At 43.5% G+C, this 23,760-nt stretch overlaps 1 protein-coding gene across 5 annotated transcripts in view; it reads right to left on the minus strand.

The window, feature by feature from the left end:
* The window catches only part of LOC110496650 (engulfment and cell motility protein 1), a 178,870-nt gene extending 163,702 nt beyond the window's left edge, over positions 1-15,168 (minus strand). For 4 of the 5 annotated variants that reach the window (XM_036953435.1, XM_036953432.1, XM_036953433.1 and 1 more), the window contains exon 1: positions 15,016-15,168. The gene's annotated coding sequence lies outside the window, so the exon portion shown is untranslated. Of the gene's footprint in view, positions 1-3,672; positions 3,804-15,015 lie in introns of all 5 variants that reach the window. The other variant, XM_036953431.1, reaches the window with a different exon arrangement.
* Between the last annotated feature and the right edge of the window lie 8,592 nt (positions 15,169-23,760).

A 23,760-nucleotide genomic window follows, 5' to 3' on the forward strand; every position in this document is an offset into this window, starting at 1 on the left:
GCACTCACACCCTCCACTTATGGTGCAGTAGTTTCATGCGATTGAACTCTAGTCTATTTTGGGATATGAACATCATGAACATAAAGGAGAATTTAAAACGGCATAATTGTTGTTTTTTCTGGGTTAATTATTGCATGTAACCCATACTTATGTGTAACAGGGAGAGAGAACAAATGTGAAGAGCAAGGCCTCTATGCTGTGCTTCAAACTGAGCTCTCATTGCAACGGGTAATATGTCATTATAATGATGTCATCAAATAGCATCCATTTGTCACAATGCTGTGAATTCAGAGGAACAACAGATCTTGTTTCACATGGTGTGTTCAACTCAAGAGGCCAGACTCTGGCCAGACTCATGAATATATTGAGAAACAACCACAGCAAAAGGGGTTGCAAGATGACACTGTTCGTTGCCTTGTTTCCTGCAAAGTATCCGTTTGTACAGGAAATAGATCAGATCACATGATGCAGCAACAGGAAGTGGTGGCTCACCTTCCACTAGTCTGGGGCATTCCCCCTCCTCCACTCTGTTCTAAGGACACACTCTGTCCTGTTTTCCTTCCTTCCATCTAGACTGTCTGTTTGGATTCAGAAATGCACAGACCAGTTAGACAGATCTCAGTCTGCCCCTCCAGGCAAAGAGACTACCTTCAACACACAAGCCTCCAGCCCAGCCAGCCAGTCCTAGACTATTAGAGCGGCAAGTGCTGCTGCTGGCATCAAAAGCACTGTCCCTCTATTTGTAGACACTCGGCTCTGGGGGGTGCAGAATCTGACAATCGGTGACAAAGTTCCACAGCAGGTGGCCTGCAGATGTTGTGGGGGGATTGACTTGCCAACAATGGTGACAGTCAGGGACAGTGAGAATTCCAGTTCAGCAAGATAAGAAAATAAAATGCCATGAGGGTCCTCTTCCATCCAGCTGCAATGTTGACCCAAACACAGGCTGTTCCCTACATAGTGTACTAGCTTTGACCAGAGCCCCTATTGGCCCCTATTCCCAACACTGTCTGCTCTGCTGTAGCAACCGCAGAAGATAAATCCACACAAGGAAACGAGAAACAAATCACCTCACAGCTAGCCCCCCCCCTCTCCCCATGCTCCAGTTGGCCCCACCAGGTGTGTGTGTGTGTGTGTGTGTGTGCGCAGGGGTAAGCCAACTTCCACAGATGTTGCTGTAATTGAATACACCTCTACCTCCTGTGAGAGCAAGGGATGTGACAGACAGGGGGGAGGGGAGCAAAATCACCCTGGCAACGAGTGATACATAATCCAAACCGGAGCAGTTGTTATGGCTCCCGATGTTCTAATCTGGAGTGTCCGGCAGATGCTCTGTGAGCAGATTCAGAATCACCACACAGGCAGACAAGCTCCTCATTTGAGGACAAAGATGAATATTACAGAGGCGGCGATCTATCTCTGCCCCACCCCCCTCTACCGGGTGAAGAAAAGCGTGAAGGTGTGAGTTTAAACAGGCAGAAAATGACTGGCTGAAAATACCAAAGATACAGAGAAAACATCACAGATTCTGTATGCGTCCCAAATGGCACCCTATTCCCTACATTATAGGGCACTACTTTTGAGCAAAGCCCTATGGGCCCTCCGCAAACGTAGTGCACTACACAGTGAATAGGTTGCAATGCTATTTGGGACAAACCCACTGCTTTTCTTGAATGTTTTTATTATCTGTCAGATTCCAGGTTTTGTGTTTGTGAGCTGATGTTAAACTCAAGGTCAGCCTGCGATGAATGACAGAGTCAACTTAAGACAGTGTATCACTGCCCTGGGAGCATGACTCCACCACAACACAACCAGTAACAGTCTTATCCAGCTTTCCTGATATCCAGAATTCAGGGTCAGTATAAAGATCACAGCACCACAGAGGAAGTATGAAACAAGCTCTCACGTTGAAAGCATTAACACATTTGTAGACCTAATCAGTGTTTGGAAATTAATATCTGCAGTTAATTTAGCTAGTACTACATCCTTAAAACAAATCTCCGCAATATCTCTCAAATATTAGTCTCTTTCAAATAAAACATCTATCTTGGTATCATAATTATTAAATGCCAGCCTTATGCAATTTTCTTTCCTTGATGTGGTAAAAAGGAGCCCATCAATTTGGTTTGCGTACGTACTGTTGTTTCATTAGGCCTATGGCTTCATTTGCATAGCCAGACCTTACTGGAGTGGTAATGAGAAACAGATCAAAGAGATAACAAGAGGGTCAGTCAAGGGAGGGGGGGGGAAGGAGGAAGAGACACACACAGAGATAGAGAGCTCATGGTTTCTTAGAAACCGAGCAACCTGCCTCCATCCAATCTAACGCTGTGCTTTATTTCCAGTTCATCTCATGACCCATCCATTCATATGTGTTGCCCTCTTCCATCAGGGCCAGGCTTTGATGAGACCTTTTCTTGAATGTTTTTATTATCTGTCAGCGGCAGGGGGGGAGAGGAGAGAGACAGGGGAGAAAAGCGCTGTGGCTGTGACTGGCATGCCGCGTCCATGCTGCACAAGGCATGGACAGGGAGCAGGGAGGGAGAGACGCACGCAGACACACTCGGACGGCAGAGCTACAGCGTAGGGAGAATGTGATGTAGTGCTCTCCATCAGGGTAAAGGACAGGCCTGTGAATCACTGTCAGGGTAGAGTCACACTCAGAACAGAGGCTATATAGTCGACAGTAGAGACGAGATCAGAAGAGGCTAAATAGTCGACAGTAGAGACGGGATCAGAACAGAGGCTATATGGTCTACAGTAGAGACGGGATCAGAACAGAGGCTATATAGCCGACAGAGACGGGATCAGAACAGAGGCTATATAGTCTACCGTAGAGACGGGATCAGAACAGAGGCTATATCATCTACAGTAGAGACGGGCTCAGAACAGAGGCTATATAGTCGACAGTAGAGACGGGATCAGAACTGAGGCTATATCATCTACAGTAGAGACGGGATCAGAACAGAGGCTATATAGTCTACCGTAGAGACGGGATCAGAACAGAGGCTATAAAGTCGACAGTAGAGACGGGATCAGAACAGAGGCTATATGGTCAACAGTAGAGACGGGATCAGAACAGAGACTATATAGTCTACAGTAGAGACAGGATCAGAACACAGGCTATATAGTCTACAGTAGAGACGGGATCAGAACTGAGGCTATATCATCTACAGTAGAGACGAGATCAGAACAGAGGCTATATGGTCTACAGTAGAGACGGGATCAGAACAGAGGCTATATAGTCTACCGTAGAGACAGGATCAGAACAGAGGCTATATAGTCTTCAGTAGAGACGTAATCAGAACACAGAATATATGGTCTACAGTAGAGACGGGATCAGAACAGAGGCCATATAGTCTACAGTAGCGACGGGATCAGAACAGAGGTTAAATAGTCTACACTAGAGACGGGATCAGAACAGAGGTGTGTACAGCTATTAACATACCGTAAATACCATAGTATATAGACAAACAATAGCAGGCTAGAGAAATTATGCCAGGGGGCTTGGATGTTGTTTTGGGGGCCTTTGTACCACGCCCTGAAAATTAGGGTAAACACTAACAGGAGCTATACATAAGCAGAAGGCACTGGGCCCAGTGACTAGGGAGCGTGATCCTCCTGTCATTTTAGTGTAGAACTCTGATAACCACTGAATGAATATACTATGACCTTTATCTTGTGGCAGTGTCTGTGCATCACAGGAGCAGAGGGGTGGATTTTTACACCGGCTGTCTTCCTCCCGGTCAAGCCAGCAGGATCAAGGCTGGATTTCTCACTGATCAGTGTACATCAGCAGTCCCCTTCATAATATTTTCATGTGGAGATCGACGACAGCGATGGAGAGAAGGAAAAAAAAAAGAGAGAAAAGGAGAGGTTGAAGAGAGCAGGAGCGTGATGAGAAGAGGGTCGCTCCTATGAACGCAACAGTAGGAGTCCACAGCTGGAGTCAACCTGTGTGAACGCCTGGGTTGTACACCAGCATGCTCCAGCTAATGGAGACCACATGTATATAACAGAGAGAAATATGATCAACACATTCAACATCATCCTCACACACTCACACCACCACGCTGCCTACACACACACACACACACCAGAGAGAGAAACCACACACGCGCACCCTGATACCCTATACTTACGTATACGCATAAAATGTTCATCTGACTGGTTCGTACTACAGGGAACTAAATACCAAAATGTTCATCTGACTGGTTCGTACTACAGGGAACTAAATACCAAAACGTTAATCTGACTGGTTCGTACTACAGGGAACTAAATACCAAAACGTTAATCTGACTGGTTCGTACTACAGGGAACTAAATACCAAAACGTTCATCTGACTGGTTCGTACTACAGGGAACTAAATACCAAAACGTTCATCTGACTGGTTCGTACTACAGGGAACTAAATACCAAAACGTTCATCTGACTGGTTCATACTACAGGGAACTAAATACCAAAACGTTCATCTGACTGGTTCGTACTACAGGGAACTAAATACCAAAACGTTCATCTGACTGGTTCGTACTACAGGGAACTAAATACCAAAACGTTAATCTGACTGGTTCGTACTACAGGGAACTAAATACCAAAACGTTAATCTGACTGGTTCGTACTACAGGGAACTAAATACCAAAACATTAATCTGACTGGTTCGTACTACAGGGAACTAAATACCAAAATACTAAAACGTTCATCTGACTGGTTCGTACTACAGGGAACTAAATACCAAAATGTTCATCTGACTGGTTCGTACTACAGGGAACTAAATACCAAAACGTTCATCTGACTGGTTCATAGTACAGGGAACTAAATACCAAAACGTTCATCTGACTGGTTCATACTACAGGGAACTAAATACCAAAACACTAAAACGTTCATCTGACTGGTTCGTACTACAGGGAACTAAATACCAAAACGTTCATCTGACTGGATCATACTACAGGGAACTAAATACCAAAACACTAAAACGTTCATCTGACTGGTTCGTACTACAGGGAACTAAATACCAAAACGTTCATCTGACTGGATCATACTACAGGGAACTAAATACCAAAACACTAAAACGTTCATCTGACTGGTTCGTACTACAGGGAAATAAATACCAAAACACTAAAACGTTCATCTGACTGGTTCGTACTACAGGGAACTAAATACCAAAACATGAATCTGACTGGTTCGTACTACAGGGAACTAAATACCAAAATGTTCATCTGACTGGTTCGTACTACAGGGAACTAAATACCAAAACATGAATCTGACTGATTCGTACTACAGGGAACTAAATACCAAAACGTTCATCTGACTGGTTCGTACTACAGGGAACTAAATACCAAAACATGAATCTGACTGGTTCGTACTACAGGGAACTAAATATCAAAACATGAATCTGACTGGTTCGTACTACAGGGAACTAAATACCAAAACGTTCATCTGACTGGTTCGTACTACAGGGAACTAAATACCAAAACACTAAAACGTTCATCTGACTGGTTCGTACTACAGGGAACTAAATACTAAAACACTAAAACGTTCATCTGACTGGTTCGTACTACAGGGAACTAAATACCAAAACATTAATCTGACTGGTTCGTACTACAGGGAACTAAATACCAAAACGTTCATCTGACTGGTTCGTACTACAGGGAACTAAATACCAAAACGTTCATCTGACTGGTTCGTACTACAGGGAACAAAATACCAAAACATGAATCTGACTGATTCGTACTACAGGGAACTAAATACCAAAACGTTCATCTGACTGGTTCGTACTACAGGGAACTAAATACCAAAACGTTCATTTGACTGGTTCATACTACAGGGAACTAAATACCAAAACATTCATCTGACTGGTTCGTACTACAGGGAACTAAATACCAAAACGTTCATCTGACTGGTTCGTACTACAGGGAACTAAATACCAAAACGTTCATCCGACTGGTTCGTACTACAGGGAACTAAATACCAAAACGTTCATCCGACTGGTTCGTACTACAGGGAACTAAATACCAAAACACTAAAACGTTCATCTGACTGGTTCATACTACAGGGAACTAAATACCAAAACGTTCATCCGACTGGTTCGTACTACAGGGAACTAAATACCAAAACACTAAAACGTTCATCTGACTGGTTCATACTACAGGGAACTAAATACCAAAACATTCATCTGACTGGTTCGTACTACAGGGAACTAAATACCAAAACGTTCATCCGACTGGTTCGTACTACAGGGAAATAAATACCAAAACACTAAAACGTTCATCTGACTGGTTCATACTACAGGGAACTAAATACCAAAATGTTCATCTGACTGGTTCGTACTACAGGGAACTAAATACCAAAACGTTAATCTGACTGGTTCGTACTACAGGGAACTAAATACCAAAACGTTCATCTGACTGGTTCGTACTACAGGGAACTAAATACCAAAACGTTCATCTGACTGGTTCGTACTACAGGGAACTAAATACCAAAACGTTAATCTGACTGGTTCGTACTACAGGGAACTAAATACCAAAACGTTCATCTGACTGGTTCATAGTACAGGGAACTAAATACCAAAACGTTCATCTGACTGGTTCATACTACAGGGAACTAAATACCAAAACACTAAAACGTTAATCTGACTGGTTCGTACTACAGGGAACTAAATACCAAAACGTTCATCTGACTGGATCATACTACAGGGAACTAAATACCAAAACACTAAAACGTTCATCTGACTGGTTCGTACTACAGGGAACTAAATACCAAAACGTTCATCTGACTGGATCATACTACAGGGAACTAAATACCAAAACACTAAAACGTTCATCTGACTGGTTCGTACTACAGGGAAATAAATACCAAAACACTAAAACGTTCATCTGACTGGTTCGTACTACAGGGAACTAAATACCAAAACATGAATCTGACTGGTTCGTACTACAGGGAACTAAATACCAAAATGTTCATCTGACTGGTTCGTACTACAGGGAACTAAATACCAAAACATGAATCTGACTGATTCGTACTACAGGGAACTAAATACCAAAACGTTCATCTGACTGGTTCGTACTACAGGGAACTAAATACCAAAACATGAATCTGACTGGTTCGTACTACAGGGAACTAAATATCAAAACATGAATCTGACTGGTTCGTACTACAGGGAACTAAATACCAAAACGTTCATCTGACTGGTTCGTACTACAGGGAACTAAATACCAAAACACTAAAACGTTCATCTGACTGGTTCGTACTACAGGGAACTAAATACTAAAACACTAAAACGTTCATCTGACTGGTTCGTACTACAGGGAACTAAATACCAAAACATTAATCTGACTGGTTCGTACTACAGGGAACTAAATACCAAAACGTTCATCTGACTGGTTCGTACTACAGGGAACTAAATACCAAAACGTTCATCTGACTGGTTCGTACTACAGGGAACAAAATACCAAAACATGAATCTGACTGATTCGTACTACAGGGAACTAAATACCAAAACGTTCATCTGACTGGTTCGTACTACAGGGAACTAAATACCAAAACGTTCATCTGACTGGTTCATACTACAGGGAACTAAATACCAAAACATTCATCTGACTGGTTCGTACTACAGGGAACTAAATACCAAAACGTTCATCTGACTGGTTCGTACTACAGGGAACTAAATACCAAAACGTTCATCCGACTGGTTCGTACTACAGGGAACTAAATACCAAAACGTTCATCCGACTGGTTCGTACTACAGGGAACTAAATACCAAAACGTTCATCCGACTGGTTCATACTACAGGGAACTAAATACCAAAACGTTCATCCGACTGGTTCGTACTACAGGGAACTAAATACCAAAACACTAAAACGTTCATCTGACTGGTTCATACTACAGGGAACTAAATACCAAAACATTCATCTGACTGGTTCGTACTACAGGGAACTAAATACCAAAACGTTCATCTGACTGGTTCGTACTACAGGGAACTAAATACCAAAACACTAAAACGTTCATCTGACTGGTTCATACTACAGGGAACTAAATACCAAAACACTAAAACGTTAATCTGACTGGTTCATACTACAGGGAACTAAATACCAAAACGTTCATCTGACTGGTTCGTACTACAGGGAACTAAATACCAAAACACTAAAACGTTCATCTGACTGGTTCATACTACAGGGAACTAAATACCAAAACACTAAAACGTTAATCTGACTGGTTCATACTACAGGGAACTAAATACCAAAACGTTCACCTGACTGGTTCATACTACAGGGAACTAAATACTAAAACGTTCATCTGACTGGTTCGTACTACAGGGAACTAAATACCAAAACGTTCATGTGACTGGTTCATACTACAGGGAACTAAATACCAAAATGTTCATCTGACTGGTTCGTACTACAGGGAACTAAATACCAAAACGTTCATCTGACTGGTTCGTACTACAGGGAACTAAATACCAAAACGTTCATCTGACTGGTTCGTACTACAGGGAACTAAATACCAAAACGTTCATCTGACTGGTTCGTACTACAGGGAACTAAATACCAAAACATTAATCTGACTGGTTCATACTACAGGGAACTAAATACCAAAACATTCATCTGACTGGTTCATACTACAGGGAACTAAATACCAAAACATTCATCTGACTGGTTCGTACTACAGGGAACTAAATACCAAAACACTAAAACGTTCATCTGACTGGTTCGTACTACAGGGAACTAAATACCAAAACGTTAATCTGACTGGTTCATACTACAGGGAACTAAATACCAAAACGTTCATCTGACTGGTTCGTACTACAGGGAACTAAATACCAAAACGTTCACCTGACTGGTTCATACTACAGGGAACTAAATACTAAAACACTAAAACGTTCATCTGACTGGTTCGTACTACAGGGAACTAAATACCAAAACGTTCATCTGACTGGTTCATACTACAGGGAACTAAATACTAAAACACTAAAACGTTCATCTGACTGGTTCGTACTACAGGGAACTAAATACCAAAACATTCATGTGACTGGTTCATACTACAGGGAACTAAATACCAAAATGTTCATCTGACTGGTTCGTACTACAGGGAACTAAATACCAAAACGTTCATCTGACTGGTTCGTACTACAGGGAACTAAATACCAAAACGTTCATCTGACTGGTTCGTACTACAGGGAACTAAATACCAAAACACTAAAACGTTCATCTGACTGGTTCATACTACAGGGAACTAAATACCAAAACACTAAAACGTTAATCTGACTGGTTCATACTACAGGGAACTAAATACCAAAACGTTCATCTGACTGGTTCGTACTACAGGGAACTAAATACCAAAACACTAAAACGTTCATCTGACTGGTTCATACTACAGGGAACTAAATACCAAAACACTAAAACGTTAATCTGACTGGTTCATACTACAGGGAACTAAATACCAAAACGTTCACCTGACTGGTTCATACTACAGGGAACTAAATACTAAAACGTTCATCTGACTGGTTCGTACTACAGGGAACTAAATACCAAAACGTTCATGTGACTGGTTCATACTACAGGGAACTAAATACCAAAATGTTCATCTGACTGGTTCGTACTACAGGGAACTAAATACCAAAACGTTCATCTGACTGGTTCGTACTACAGGGAACTAAATACCAAAACGTTCATCTGACTGGTTCGTACTACAGGGAACTAAATACCAAAACACTAAAACGTTCATCTGACTGGTTCGTACTACAGGGAACTAAATACCAAAACGTTCATCTGACTGGTTCGTACTACAGGGAACTAAATACCAAAACACTAAAACGTTCATCTGACTGGTTCGTACTACAGGGAACTAAATACCAAAACGTTAATCTGACTGGTTCATACTACAGGGAACTAAATACCAAAACGTTCATCTGACTGGTTCGTACTACAGGGAACTAAATACCAAAACGTTCACCTGACTGGTTCATACTACAGGGAACTAAATACTAAAACACTAAAACGTTCATCTGACTGGTTCGTACTACAGGGAACTAAATACCAAAACGTTCATCTGACTGGTTCGTACTACAGGGAACTAAATACCAAAACGTTCATCTGACTGGTTCGTACTACAGGGAACTAAATACCAAAACGTTCATCTGACTGGTTCGTACTACAGGGAACTAAATACCAAAACGTTAATCTGACTGGTTCGTACTACAGGGAACTAAATACCAAAACGTTCATCTGACTGGTTCGTACTACAGGGAACTAAATACCAAAACATTCATCTGACTGGTTCGTACTACAGGGAACTAAATACCAAAACGTTCATCTGACTGGTTCGTACTACAGGGAACTAAATACCAAAACATTAATCTGACTGGTTCATACTACAGGGAACTAAATACCAAAACATTCATCTGACTGGTTCGTACTACAGGGAACTAAATACCAAAACGTTCATCTGACTGGTTCGTACTACAGGGAACTAAATACTAAAACACTAAAACATTCATCTGACTGGTTCGTACTACAGGGAACTAAATACCAAAACATTAATCTGACTGGTTTGTACTACAGGGAACTAAATACCAAAATGTTCATCTGACTGGTTCGTACTACAGGGAACTAAATACCAAAACGTTCATCTGACTGGTTCGTACTACAGGGAACTAAATACCAAAACACTAAAACGTTAATCTGACTGGTTCATACTACAGGGAACTAAATACCAAAACGTTCATCTGACTGGTTCGTACTACAGGGAACTAAATACCAAAACGCTAAAACGTTCATCTGACAGGGAACTAAATACCAAAACGCTACATACCAACTCTTCCACAGACAGCTGGAAACGGGTAGACCAAGTACATAACTATCAGTTAGCAAACTGGTTCAAATATCTGTGGGGAGGGATGGTCTGTGGGGGAGAGATGGTCTGTGGGGGAGGGATGGTCTGTGGGGGAGGGATGGTCTGTGGTGGTGGGATGGTCTGTGGTGGTGGGATGGTCTGTGGTGGTGGGATGCTAAAAACAAAGCACTCACAAACATCTGACAAACACTAACCTCATTAGGACCAAAGTCTTCTTGAGTACAACTGCTGTGTTAGTGGAATGGGCAAGGTGAACAGATCCTATAATTTACCTGATTATTTATCTGTGAACAGTACAGTGTCTTAACTCCCTGATCTTACCGAATTTGCACTCACTGTATATAAACATTTTTTTTCTTTTTGTTCTACTGTGTTATTGACTGTATGTTTTGTTTACTCCATGTAAAACTCTGTGTTGTTTGTGTCGCAGTGCTTTGCTTTATCTTGGCCAGGTCGCAGTTGTAAATGTGAACTTGTTCTCAACTAGCCTACCTGGTTATATAAAGGTGAAATAAAAATAAATAAATAAAAACAGTCAACTCTGTTGAGCTGGCTGTAGGATAACAGAATGTCAAACCTACTTGAGGGGGCTTTGTTGCCCTTAAATCAGAGAGAGACAGACAAACAGAGCGCAAGAGAGAAAGGAGGACTGTCAGGCGAGGTTTTCTACTCATAAATTGCGAAGGTTGCACTTGGAGGTGGGAGGGTGCCAAACTGCAGAGTATAATTTATGTGCACCCAGGCGCATTTGTGGTGAATCTGAATGAGCCCCCCACCCCCTCTCTCAAAGTGGAGATCCCAAATCAGCACTCCTTTCAGTCAGAAACCTAATCTGGGGACATATAGTAGGTATCAAGCGTCTCGGAGTAGGGGTGCTGATTTGGGATGAGTTTAGCTTTTTAGGGGCGGCAGGGTAGCCTAGTGGTTAGAGCGTTGGGCTAGTAACCGGAAGGTTGCAAGTTCAAATCCCAGAGCTAACAGGGTACAAATCTGTCGTTCTGCCCCTGAACAAAAGAATTTGTTCTTAACTGACTTGCCTAGTAAAATAAAGGTTTAAAAAATGGCTGATGATAATTCAGATTATTATGGACAGGGAGGACATGATCCTAGATCAGCAGTCCTACTCGGAGACTCTTGTTTATTACATACCCTTATCTCCACATTGTTACTGTGCTTAAACTCAATTCCTCTTCATCAATGAGGCTTATAATGGGATCCATTAGAGGGGAAAACCAAGGCTGGAACCATTAACATGGTGTCATTTTCAGTAAGACCCTTTAGGTTTTAGACATTTGTATTTAGTTGAGAAGTTGGCAGACGCTTGATATGACCAGTTAAACACTCTTTTCCCCTGTGTGTGTGTGTTATAACCAGTAAAACAGCATTTCCACTGTGTGTACATTCTTTTGACATACTGTTCTTCAGGTGTCTATAAAATTGATGATATTTTGCTGACACACATCACTTCTGGGCTGCTCGTCAAGGCCTTCCAGACCTGACACACATCACTTCTGGGCTGCTCGTCAAGGCCTTCCAGACCTGACACACATCACTTCTGGGCTGCTCGTCAAGGCCTTCCAGACCTGACACACATCACTTCTGGGCTGCTAGTCAAGGCCTTCCAGACCTGACACACATCACTTCTGGGCTGCTCGTCAAGGCCTTCCAGACCTGACACACATCACTTCTGGGCTGCTCGTCAAGGCCTTCCAGACCTGACACACATCACTTCTGGGCTGCTCGTCAAGGCCTTCCAGACCTGACACACATCACTTCTGGGCTGCTAGTCAAGGCCTTCCAGACCTGACACACATCACTTCTGGGCTGCTCGTCAAGGCCTTCCAGACCTGACACACATCACTTCTGGGCTGCTCGTCAAGGCCTTTCAGACCTGACACACATCACTTCTGGGCTGCTAGTCAAGGCCTTCCAGACCTGACACACCGGTCCTCCAGGAATGAAGAAAAGTTAGATTTAGGAAAAGGATGTGAGACTAGATTGTTTTGTAGAGTTATGGACACATCAAGTGTGTGACACCATATCAATTTTGACAAAGATTTGTACATTGTCACGATTTGACTTCCAAAATGATCGTCAGATGAAAGCATACAGTACACTACAACTTGTTAAAATCAGGCAATCTCAAATCATAAGCCTCATACCAAAACTCCTTAAGGCAGAACATGTAGATGCAACAGAGGAACGATGTAACGGTGGGCAACTTTGAGGGCAGTCCTAATAATAACACATTTTTGGTTACTACATGATTCCATATGTGTTATTTCATAGTGTTGATGTCTTCACTAGTATTCTACAATGTAGAAAATAGTAAAAATAAAGAAAAACCCTTGAATGAGTAGGTGTGTCCAAACTTTTGACTGGTGCTGTACATCAATCTGGCATGATGACACTGGCACTGCTGTGCCCACCCACACACACACACACACACACACACACACACACTCTGGTTAATGGAGCATGGATGAGGTGCTCCAGCCTGGTCTCATAGCAATAGACGTAACATAGTAAATGTAAATCCCAGGACACTCAAATTAGTATTATATGTTACGTTTTGTACGGTTAAATGGTCGGGTGGATGAGTGGGCATATAACGCAAACGTCTATAACGCGAACGTCTAGCAACCCAAAGGTTACGAGTTTAAATATCATCACAGACAACTTTAGCATTTTAGCTAATTAGCAAAATGCCAACTACATACTAGTTTTTAGCTACAGTACTTTGCAACTACCTACCATGTTAGCCGCAACTCTTCCCTTAACCTAAACCTAACCCCTAGCCTGGCTAACGTTAGCCATCTAGCTAACATTTAGCAAATTCGTAACATATTGCACGTTTGGCAAATTCGTAACATAAAATACAAATTGTAATTCATAACATATCATACAAAATGGGCAATGAACATGAACAAATTCATTCATACAAAATGTAACATACTAAAGGGAGTGTCCCAGATTTACATATAGAATAATATGAAAATGCTCTGACACCAGGTTGGGGGCTCAGAAACTGCATTGCCCTCTGGGAAGAGGCCTCTGAAATAATCAATAGTCAAAAACACACAAGACAGTCAGATGAAGCTCAAATAACATGAGAGTGGAGGCTGCTGAGGTGAGAACAGCTCATAATAATGGCTGGAACGGACAAAATGGAACGGAATCAAACTGTTTTTGATACCATTCCACTGATTCCACTCCAGCCATTACCATGAGCCCGTCCTCCCCAATTAAGTTGCCACCAACCTCCTGGGGTGTGTGTGTGTGTGTGTGTCTTAGATCTCAAAACAACCATTTCTTGTAGGAGAGCATCAAAGCACTTCAATATAATGATCCAATCTGTAGAAAACATCTGCTGGCAAACTGCTGCCTGAATGCATCTTCTAGCCTACAATAATTCCCACAATGTGATTAATGACATTGAATTTACTGTGGTTCAAACGATAGCCTGCATGCATGCATCTCCATCCCATAATGAAGACAAGTAAAACTGGAGGGAGTGAATAGGCTCAAAAACACCTGCATTGGAAGCAGGGGGAAATGGGGTGCGGACTTCTCTCCTGTAATTCAGGTTAATTTACACAACAGTGGCCCAAGCTGAATCTGGGACTTCTCTCCTGTAATTCAGGTTTGTTTACACAACAGTGGCCAAAGCTGAATCTGGGACTTCTCTCCTGTAATCCAGGTTTGTTTACAGTGGACAATGCAACCAGGGATAAAGTCTGGACAGGGGTGTTTTGTAAACAAGCTATGCACTTGTGTTTCAACAAACAACGAACAACGACTACATACGATAACTTTTTCATTGGAATTCCAGTGCAGGGGAATTGTATACTGGCCGCGGACGCGCCAACTTCATGAGCCGCTGAACTGTTTTGAGCGAGCTTGTCAATCAACAGAGCAGCACCCAGAACCGCGGCGCCCACTCCTGCAGAAAAGTAGCCGACTGATAACATTTCCAGGGCGCCCAAACTATTCTACTGTATCAATGTACCAATAGCAGATATACTGGCTACAGTAGCGAGTCGAACACCGACTTTTGACAATTTATTGAGCAGTTAATTCTGGCGTGTATCCTAAACTAGTAGACGCAAAGAAGAAACGGCATGCTTTCTATTAGGCTAAATGAAATGACGTTTTATTTTTTACCAACCTGGCCAAGCGATGGAACTTCTCATGTAGCAAAACGCTGATGTTCAGAGTTTGTGTCACAGTCAGTCGTGCGTGCGTATTCTGTCCCTCTCCTCCGCTCCGCTCCAGATTATGTTTTCACTTCCTCTTTTTCTCTGCCGTCTGCTGGTTGGCTCCTCTCCTCCGAGATTCGAGCAACGATGCTAGGGATTTTGACCAATTAAAACACAACAAATCCCGACAATCGAATGGGGCGACAGGACACTCCCCGTTAATGGGTTGCAATCAATGACTGTATGGTGTCAATTCATATATTTCATCACTTTCTCTGATGTCCTTCATTTATTAGTAGGTTTAGGCCTATAACCGCATGGTCGGGACGGAATGCTTGTTAGAGATGTAGCCCAGAATATTATGTCATCGTTGAACCTCGGATAAGCGCTGCAGAGGGCTCAAGGAACAAAGTATTTAATAATTCATAGCTATTGATCCATTCATACATAAAACAGACAGCATCTGGGGGTGGGGTGTTATAACCGTTATCTGAAACAGATGATAATAATAGACAATAATATAAAGAGTACAGTACAGTCAATACCAGACTTGATTAAATTCATGCCACCTACATCTACTTCCAATATCTAGGCTGCCCCGCAAGAGAGAAAGAGAGAGGAAGGGAGGAGGGGGAGAGAGAGCGAGAAACGACAGAGAGGGGGAGGGAGAAAGGGGAGAGGGGGAGAGAGAGCGAGAAACGACAGAGAGGGGGAGGGAGAAAGGGAGGAGGGGGAGAGAGAGCAAGAAAAGACAGAGAGGGGGAGGGAGAAAGGGGAGAGGGGGAGAGAGAGCGAGAAACGACAGAGAGGGGGAAGGAGAAAGGGAGGAGGGGGAGAGAGAGAGAGAAATGACAGAGAGGGGGAGGGAGAAAGGGGAGAGGGGGAGAGATAAAGAGAGGGATGGAGAAAGGGGAGAGGGGGAGAGATAAAGAGAGGGATGGAGAAAGGAGAGAGGGGGAGAGAGAGCGAGAAACGATGGAGAGTGGGAGGGAGAAAGGGGAGAGGGGGAGAGAGAGCGAGAAACGACAGAGAGGGGGGGGGGGAAGAGGGAGAGGGGGAGAGAGAAAGGGGAGAGGGGGAGAGATAAAGAGAGGGATGGAGAAAGGGGAGAGGGGGAGAGATAAAGAGAGGGATGGAGAAAGGAGAGAGGGGGAGAGAGAGCGAGAAACGATGGAGAGTGGGAGGGAGAAAGGGGAGAGGGGGAGAGAGAGCGAGAAACGACAGAGAGGGGGAGGGAGAAAGGGGAGAGGGGGAGGGAGAAAGGGGAGAGGGGGAGAGAGAGCGAGAAACGACAGAGAGGGGGAGGGAGAAAGGGAGGAGGGGGAGAGAGAGCAAGAAAAGACAGAGAGGGGGAGGGAGAAAGGGAGGAGGGGGAGAGAGAGAGAGAAATGACAGAGAGGGGGAGGGAGAAAGGGAGGAGGGGGAGAGATAAAGAAAGGGATGGAGAAAGGGGAGAGGGGGAGAGATAAAGAGAGGGATGGAGAAAGGAGAGAGGGGGAGAGAGAGCGAGTAACGACAGAGAGGGGGAGGGAGAAAGGGAGGAGGGAGAGAGAGAGCAAGATAAGACAGAGAGGGGGAGGGAGAAAGGGGAGAGGGGGAGAGATAAAGAGAGGGATGGAGAAAGGGGAGAGGGGGAGAGATAAAGAGAGGGATGGAGAAAGGAGAGAGGGGGAGAGAGAGCGAGAAACGATGGAGAGTGGGAGGGAGAAAGGGGAGAGGGGGAGAGAGAGCGAGAAACGACAGAGAGGGGGAGGGAGAAAGGGGAGAGGGGGAGGGAGAAAGGGGAGAGGGGAGAGATAAAGAGAGGGATGGAGAAAGGGGAGAGGGGAGAGATAAAGAGAGGAATGGAGAAAGGAGAGAGGGGGAGAGAGAGCGAGAAACGATGGAGAGTGGGAGGGAGAAAGGGGAGAGGGGGAGAGAGAGCGAGAAACGACAGAGAGGGGGAGGGAGAAAGGGGAGAGGGGGAGGGAGAAAGGGGAAAGGGGGAGAGAGAGCGAGAAACGACAGAGAGGGGGAGGGAGAAAGGGGAGAGGGGGAGAGATAAAGAGAGGGATGGAGAGAGAGGAAGAGAGTTAGAGACATCTATGAGTGATATGAACTGGTGCCACCGTGCCAGGCACACAGCTCTCCTCTCCACAGTACAGCGTCAGGATTTAAACAGGATCATGTGCCTCTACTGTCTGTCTGGCATATAATTTGGGCTAATGGTGGCCAAACACCCATCCTTTCTCTGTGTGACTGAAACCCATGGCTTTCTCTCTGGTACTAGATCTGGTAGGACAAGATGAAGGAAGATATGAAATATGACAAGCAAAAAGATAAATCAGTAATGAGTGCATACTATTTGATAATACTCTGTCACATTAACTGTGTCAATTGTGAAAAAACAGACACAGAAATGATATAAAGAAATCCTGTTTTATGCTATTATTCCATGTTAGGGGCCGATGCTATGGCAGTTTATGCCAAAGAAAAATTGCATACATAAAATGGAAGATAGTTAATGTTACTGATAGTCTGAAGAGCATCCACAGATGGACTATCCAAATAAAGTGTTACCAACCCTAGCCTTTTCTCCTGCCCCATAAAATAGTGGTTCAATATGGAAGCTTTTCTATCTTAACTTTGCCAAAGTGTCTGCCTCAGAGCAGCCGTGTCTCAGTGATCATCTAGGAGATGATCATGTCTGTCATGTCTGTCTCTGCTCAGAGAGAGAGAGAGGGCTACGTGGTGCAGCTGGGACACTGTTTAAATGCTGTTGATTTCTCTGAGGCCTTTGTCAAAGCACCAGAGAAAGGAAAGGGGGGAGTTGCCATGGAAAGGAGGATAAGAGAGGGATGCTGAAAGGAGAGATCAAATGAAGCTTTCCGTTACTAGGAAACACCTTTAGGCCTAACTTCATGCAGAATCCACTAGGACACTAATCATAGTTCAAATACGTCTTTCTCCCCTGAAGGACTGCTTAAAGTCCTCTAATTGGGGTCATTAAAATAAGATTTATAGTTTTGATAACACACGTCTCTAAATAGACATCCTATCATTAGAGAAGGGCAAAGTGGAGAACTCTTGATGTGGCCTGCAGAGTGTGTTTGTTACCAACTACAAAATGGCACATTAGTGAGTAACCTATTCTACCCTGGGATTTCTGAGGACTTTCAAGATCAAAGGGAAAGTAAAAAAGAAAGGCGCACCACGGCACTCTTCATATAATTCATTAAAATGACTTTATTTTTATGGGATGTTCAATTGAAACAAACCTTAAAAACTCTTGATGCGTTTCGGCTGCGTGGCCTTCGTCAAGTGAAAGTGTTTTCTTTCCTGTACCTTTAAAAAGGAAACAGTGCTAACTCCTGGGACATTAATGGGACAGTGATTAGCACCGGGACATTATAGGGGATGGAGATGTGGAAGAAACATGAACATGAACATGAACAATAGACGTTGGCTATTCACACGGCCCTAACATATCTGGACAAGAGGTACATCTTCAATACCGGTCAAACGTTTTACAACACCTATTCATTCAAGGGTTTCTCTTTACTTTTTTTTTTACTGTTTTCTACATTGTAGAATAATAGTGAATACATCAAAACTAATAAATAATACGTGGAATCATGTAGTAACCAAAAAAGTGTTAAAAAAATCTAAATAGATATTATGTTTGAGATTCTTCAAATAGCCACCTGCCTTGAAGACAGCTGTGCACCCTCTTGGCATTCTCTCAACCAGCCTCACCTGAAATGCTTTTCCAATAGTCTTGAAGGAGTTCCCACATATGCTGAGCACTTGTTGGCTGCTTTTCCTTCACTCTAGTCCGACACATCCCAAACCATCTCAATTTGGTTGAGGTCGGGGGATTGTGGAGGCCAGGTCATCTCATGCAGCACTCCATCACTCTGCTTCTTGGTCAAATAACCCTTACATAACTCACAAAGACACAGCAGTTGGAATCAAAAATCTCCTATTGGACTCCAGACCAAAGGACAAATTATCACTGATCTAATGTCCATTGTTCGTGTTTCTTGGCCCGAGCAAGTCTCTTCTTATTATTGGTGTCCTTAGTAGTGGTTTCTTTGCAGAAATTCGACCATGAAGGCCTGATTCACACAGTCTCCTCTGAACAGTGGATGTTGAGATGTGTCTGTTACTTGAACTCTGTGATGCATTTATTTGGGCTGCAATTGCTGAGGCTGGTAACTCTAATGAACGTATCCTCTGCAGCAGAGGTAACTCTGGGTCTTCCATTCCTGTGGCAGTCCTCATGAGAGCCAGTTTCATCATAGTGCTTGATGGTTTTTGTGGCTGCACTTGAATGACCTTTCAAAGTTATTGAAATTGTCCCTATTGACTGACCTTCATGTCTTAAAGTAATGATGGACTGTCGTTTCTCTTTGCTTATTTGAGCTGTTCATGCCATAATATGGACTTGGTCTATACCCCCCTACCTTGTCACAACTGATTGTCTAAAACGCATTAAAGAAATTCCATAACTTCACTTTTGTTATTTGAAATGCATTCCAGGTTACTACCTCATGAAGCTGGTTGAGAGAATGCCAAGGGTGTGCAAAGCTGTCATCAAGGCAAAGGGTGGCTATTTGAAGAATCTCATATATAAAATACATTTAGATTTGTTTAACACTTTGTTGGTTACTACATGATTCCATATGTGTTACTTCATAGTTTTGATGCCTTCACTATTATTCAACAATGTATAAAAATAAAAATAAAGAAAAACCCTTCAATGAGTAGGTGTTATAAAACTTTTGACCGGTAGTGTATGTGAGAATGCTGTTCATTGACTTCAGTTCAGCATTCAACACTATTGTTCCCTCCAAGCTTGACACCAAGCTCAGAGCCCTGGATCCTGGACTTCCTGACAGGCAGCCAAAAGGCTGTGAGGATTGGCAACAACACCTCCTCCACACTGACTCTTAACACAGGGGCCCCCCAGGGGTGTGTCCTCAGCCCTCTGCTGAACTCCCTGTTAACCTATAACTGTGTGGCTTTGCACGACACCAACATCAACTTTGCTGACGACACCACGTTGTAGGCCTGATAGCCAACAACGACAAGTCAGCCTATAGGGAGGAGGTAAGAACTGGCATTGTGGTGCCAAGACAACCTCTCCCTCAACGTCAGCAAAACAAAGGAGTTGTTGTTGACTTCAGGAAACAGAGGTAACACACCCGATCCACATCAACAGGACTGCAGTAGAAAGCGTCAGACGTTTTCAGTTCCTCTGCGCTCACATCACCAAGGACTTGACATGGATCACCTCCACCATTCTTGTCAAGAGGGTGCACCAGTGTCTCTACTTCCTAAGGTAGCTGACACTCCGGGTCTTCTCCAAATACGATCACTACACAATCGAGAGCGTCCTGACCGGTTGCATCACGGCCTAGTAACGGAATCGCTCCGTCCATGACCGCAAGGCCCTGCAGCGGGTGGTGAAGATGGCCCAGTATATCACTGGGACAGTGCTCCCACCCATCCAGGACATCTACTCGAAATGGTGCCTGAGGAAGGTCCACAGCATCGAGGACCCCACACACCCCAGCCACGAGCTGTTCTCTCCCTTACCGGGAAAACAGTATCAGAGTAGGAGGTCTGAATCCAACAGCCTCAGAGACAGTTTCTATCTACAAGCTGAACTGAATCTGGACTGACTCTCCACACCTTAGTACACATGCACTCACATACACACCCACTCACATACACACCCACTCACATACACACCCACTCACATACACACCCACTCACATACACACCCACTCACATACACACCCACTCACATACACACCCACTCACATACACACCCACTCACATACACACCCACTCACATCACTACTGCTACCAGACTCATATTATTATAGCTAAATACTGCACAATTTAAATACTTGCCCGCCCAATTCCCCATCCCCAAAACACATTGGACTATAAATTGTGCCTTCCCGTATTTTGCTAATGCTAAAATGTTTATTTTATTCTCCTGAGCCATTTACTTTCTGTTCGTATTCTCATCTTGTATTTCTTATTGTTGTTGCATTGTCAAGACAAACACAAAGTGAATAATGACAAAATGAAGGAATGCTTTACTTGCATCTTCAAGGTTTATGTGAGGAGTCAACATAAAATAAACACACTGAAATACATTCTCTCCCTTCGTCCAGTGAAATATGTCAATTCCAATCTCAATTTATTCCAAATACTTCTAGGATCGTGGTAAACATTCAAACATCCAGCGACCTCTTGTAAAAGATGAATAAAGGAAAACATTTTGCTTCAATTTTCCCCACTGTTTTCATCGTACAGGCCTACAATCAAACTATTTATACCTGCAATTTGACCAGGAAGTTGATGAAAACGGTCACGTAACACAGAAGAACGATCTCTACCAACATGCTGTTTGTGGAACATGTTTAGACTGAGACGTAACTCCTACCTCTGCCCATTGATATGGTTCTGGTACTCCCTGTATATGGTACTGGTACTACCTGTATATGGTTCTGGTACTCCCTGTATATGGTTCTGGTACTCCCTGTATATGGTTCTGGTACTCCCTGTATATGGTACTGGTACTCCCTGTATATGGTTCTGGTACTCCCTGTATATGGTTCTGGTACTCCCTGTATATGGTTCTGGTACTCCCTGTATATGGTTCTGGTACTCCCTGTATATGGTACTGGTACTCCCTGTATATGCTACTGGTACTCCCTGTATATGGTACTGGTACTCCCTGTATATGCTACTGGTACTCCCTGTATATGGTACTGGTACTCCCTGTATATGGTACTGGTACTCCCTGTATATGGTACTGGTACTCCCTGTATATGGTTCTGGTACTCCCTGTATATGGTTCTGGTACTCCCTGTATATGGTACTGGTACTCCCTGTATATGCTACTGGTACTCCCTGTATATGGTACTGGTACTCCCTGTATATGGTACTGGTACTCCCTGTATATGGTACTGGTACTCCCTGTATATGGTTCTGGTACTCCCTGTATATGGTTCTGGTACTCCCTGTATATGGTTCTGGTACTCCCTGTATATGGTACTGGTACTCCCTGTATATGCTACTGGTACTCCCTGTATATGGTTCTGGTACTCCCTGTATATGGTTCTGGTACTCCCTGTATATGGTACTGGTACTCCCTGTATATGCTACTGGTACTCCCTGTATATGGTACTAGTACTCCCTGTATATGGTACTGGTACTCCCTGTATATGGTTCTGGTACTCCCTGTATATGGTTCTGGTACTCCCTGTATATGGTTCTGGTACTCCCTGTATATGGTTCTGGTACTCCCTGTATATGGTTCTGGTACTCCCTGTATATGGTACTGGTACTCCCTGTATATGGTTCTGGTACTCCCTGTATATGGTTCTGGTACTCCCTGTATATGGTTCTGGTACTCCCTGTATATGGTACTGGTACTCCCTGTATATGCTACTGGTACTCCCTGTATATGGTTCTGGTACTCCCTTTATATGGTACTGGTACTCCCTGTATATGCTACTGGTACTCCCTGTATATGGTTCTGGTACTCCCTTTATATGGTACTGGTACTCCCTGTATATGGTACTGGTACTCCCTGTATATGGTTCTGGTACTCCCTTTATATGGTACTGGTACTCCCTGTATATGGTACTGATACTACCTGTATATGGTACTGGTACTCCCTGTATATGGTTCTGGTACTCCCTGTATATGGTACTGGTACTCCCTGTATATGGTACTGGTACTCCCTGTATATGGTACTCCCTGTATATGGTACTCCCTGTACACGGTACTGGTACTCCCTGTACACGGTACTGGTACTCCCTGTATATGGTTCTGGTACTCCCTGTATATGGTACTCCCTGTATATGGTACTGGTACTCCCTGTATATGGTTCTCCCTGTATATGGTACTCCCTGTACACGGTACTGGTACTCCCTGTATATGGTACTGGTACTCCCTGTATATGGTACTCCCTGTATATGATACTGGTACTCCCTGTATATGGTTCTGGTACTCCCTGTATAAGGTACTGGTACTCCCTGTATATGGTTCTGGTACTCCCTGTATATGGTTCTGGTACTCCCTGTATATGGTACTGGTACTCCCTGTATATGGTACTGGTAATCCCTGTATATTGTACTGGTACTCCCTGTATATGGTTCTGGTACTCCCTGTATATGGTACTCCCTGTATATGGTTCTGGTACTCCCTGTATATGGTACTGGTACTCCCTGTATATGGTACTGGTACTCCCTATATATGGTACTGGTACTCCCTGTACATGGTACTCCCTGTATATGGTTCTGGTACTCCCTGTATATGGTACTGGTACTCCCTGTATATGGTATTCCCTGTATATGATACTGGTACTCCCTGTATATGGTTCTGGTACTCCCTGTATAAGGTACTGGTACTCCCTGTATATGGTACTGGTACTCCCTGTATATGGTTCTGGTACTCCCTGTATATGGTTCTGGTACTCCCTGTATATGGTACTGGTACTCCCTGTATATGGTACTGGTAATCCCTGTATATTGTACTGGTACTCCCTGTATATGGTTCTGGTACTCCCTGTATATGGTACTCCCTGTATATGATACTGGTACTCCCTGTATATGGTACTGGTACTCCCTGTATATGGTACTCCCTGTATATGATACTGGTACTCCCTGTATATGGTTCTGGTACTCCCTGTATATGGTTCTGGTACT

The sequence above is a fragment of the Oncorhynchus mykiss genome, chromosome 18, assembly GCF_013265735.2.
Source record: "Oncorhynchus mykiss isolate Arlee chromosome 18, USDA_OmykA_1.1, whole genome shotgun sequence".
In the NCBI taxonomy this organism is placed as follows: Eukaryota; Metazoa; Chordata; class Actinopteri; order Salmoniformes; family Salmonidae; genus Oncorhynchus; species Oncorhynchus mykiss.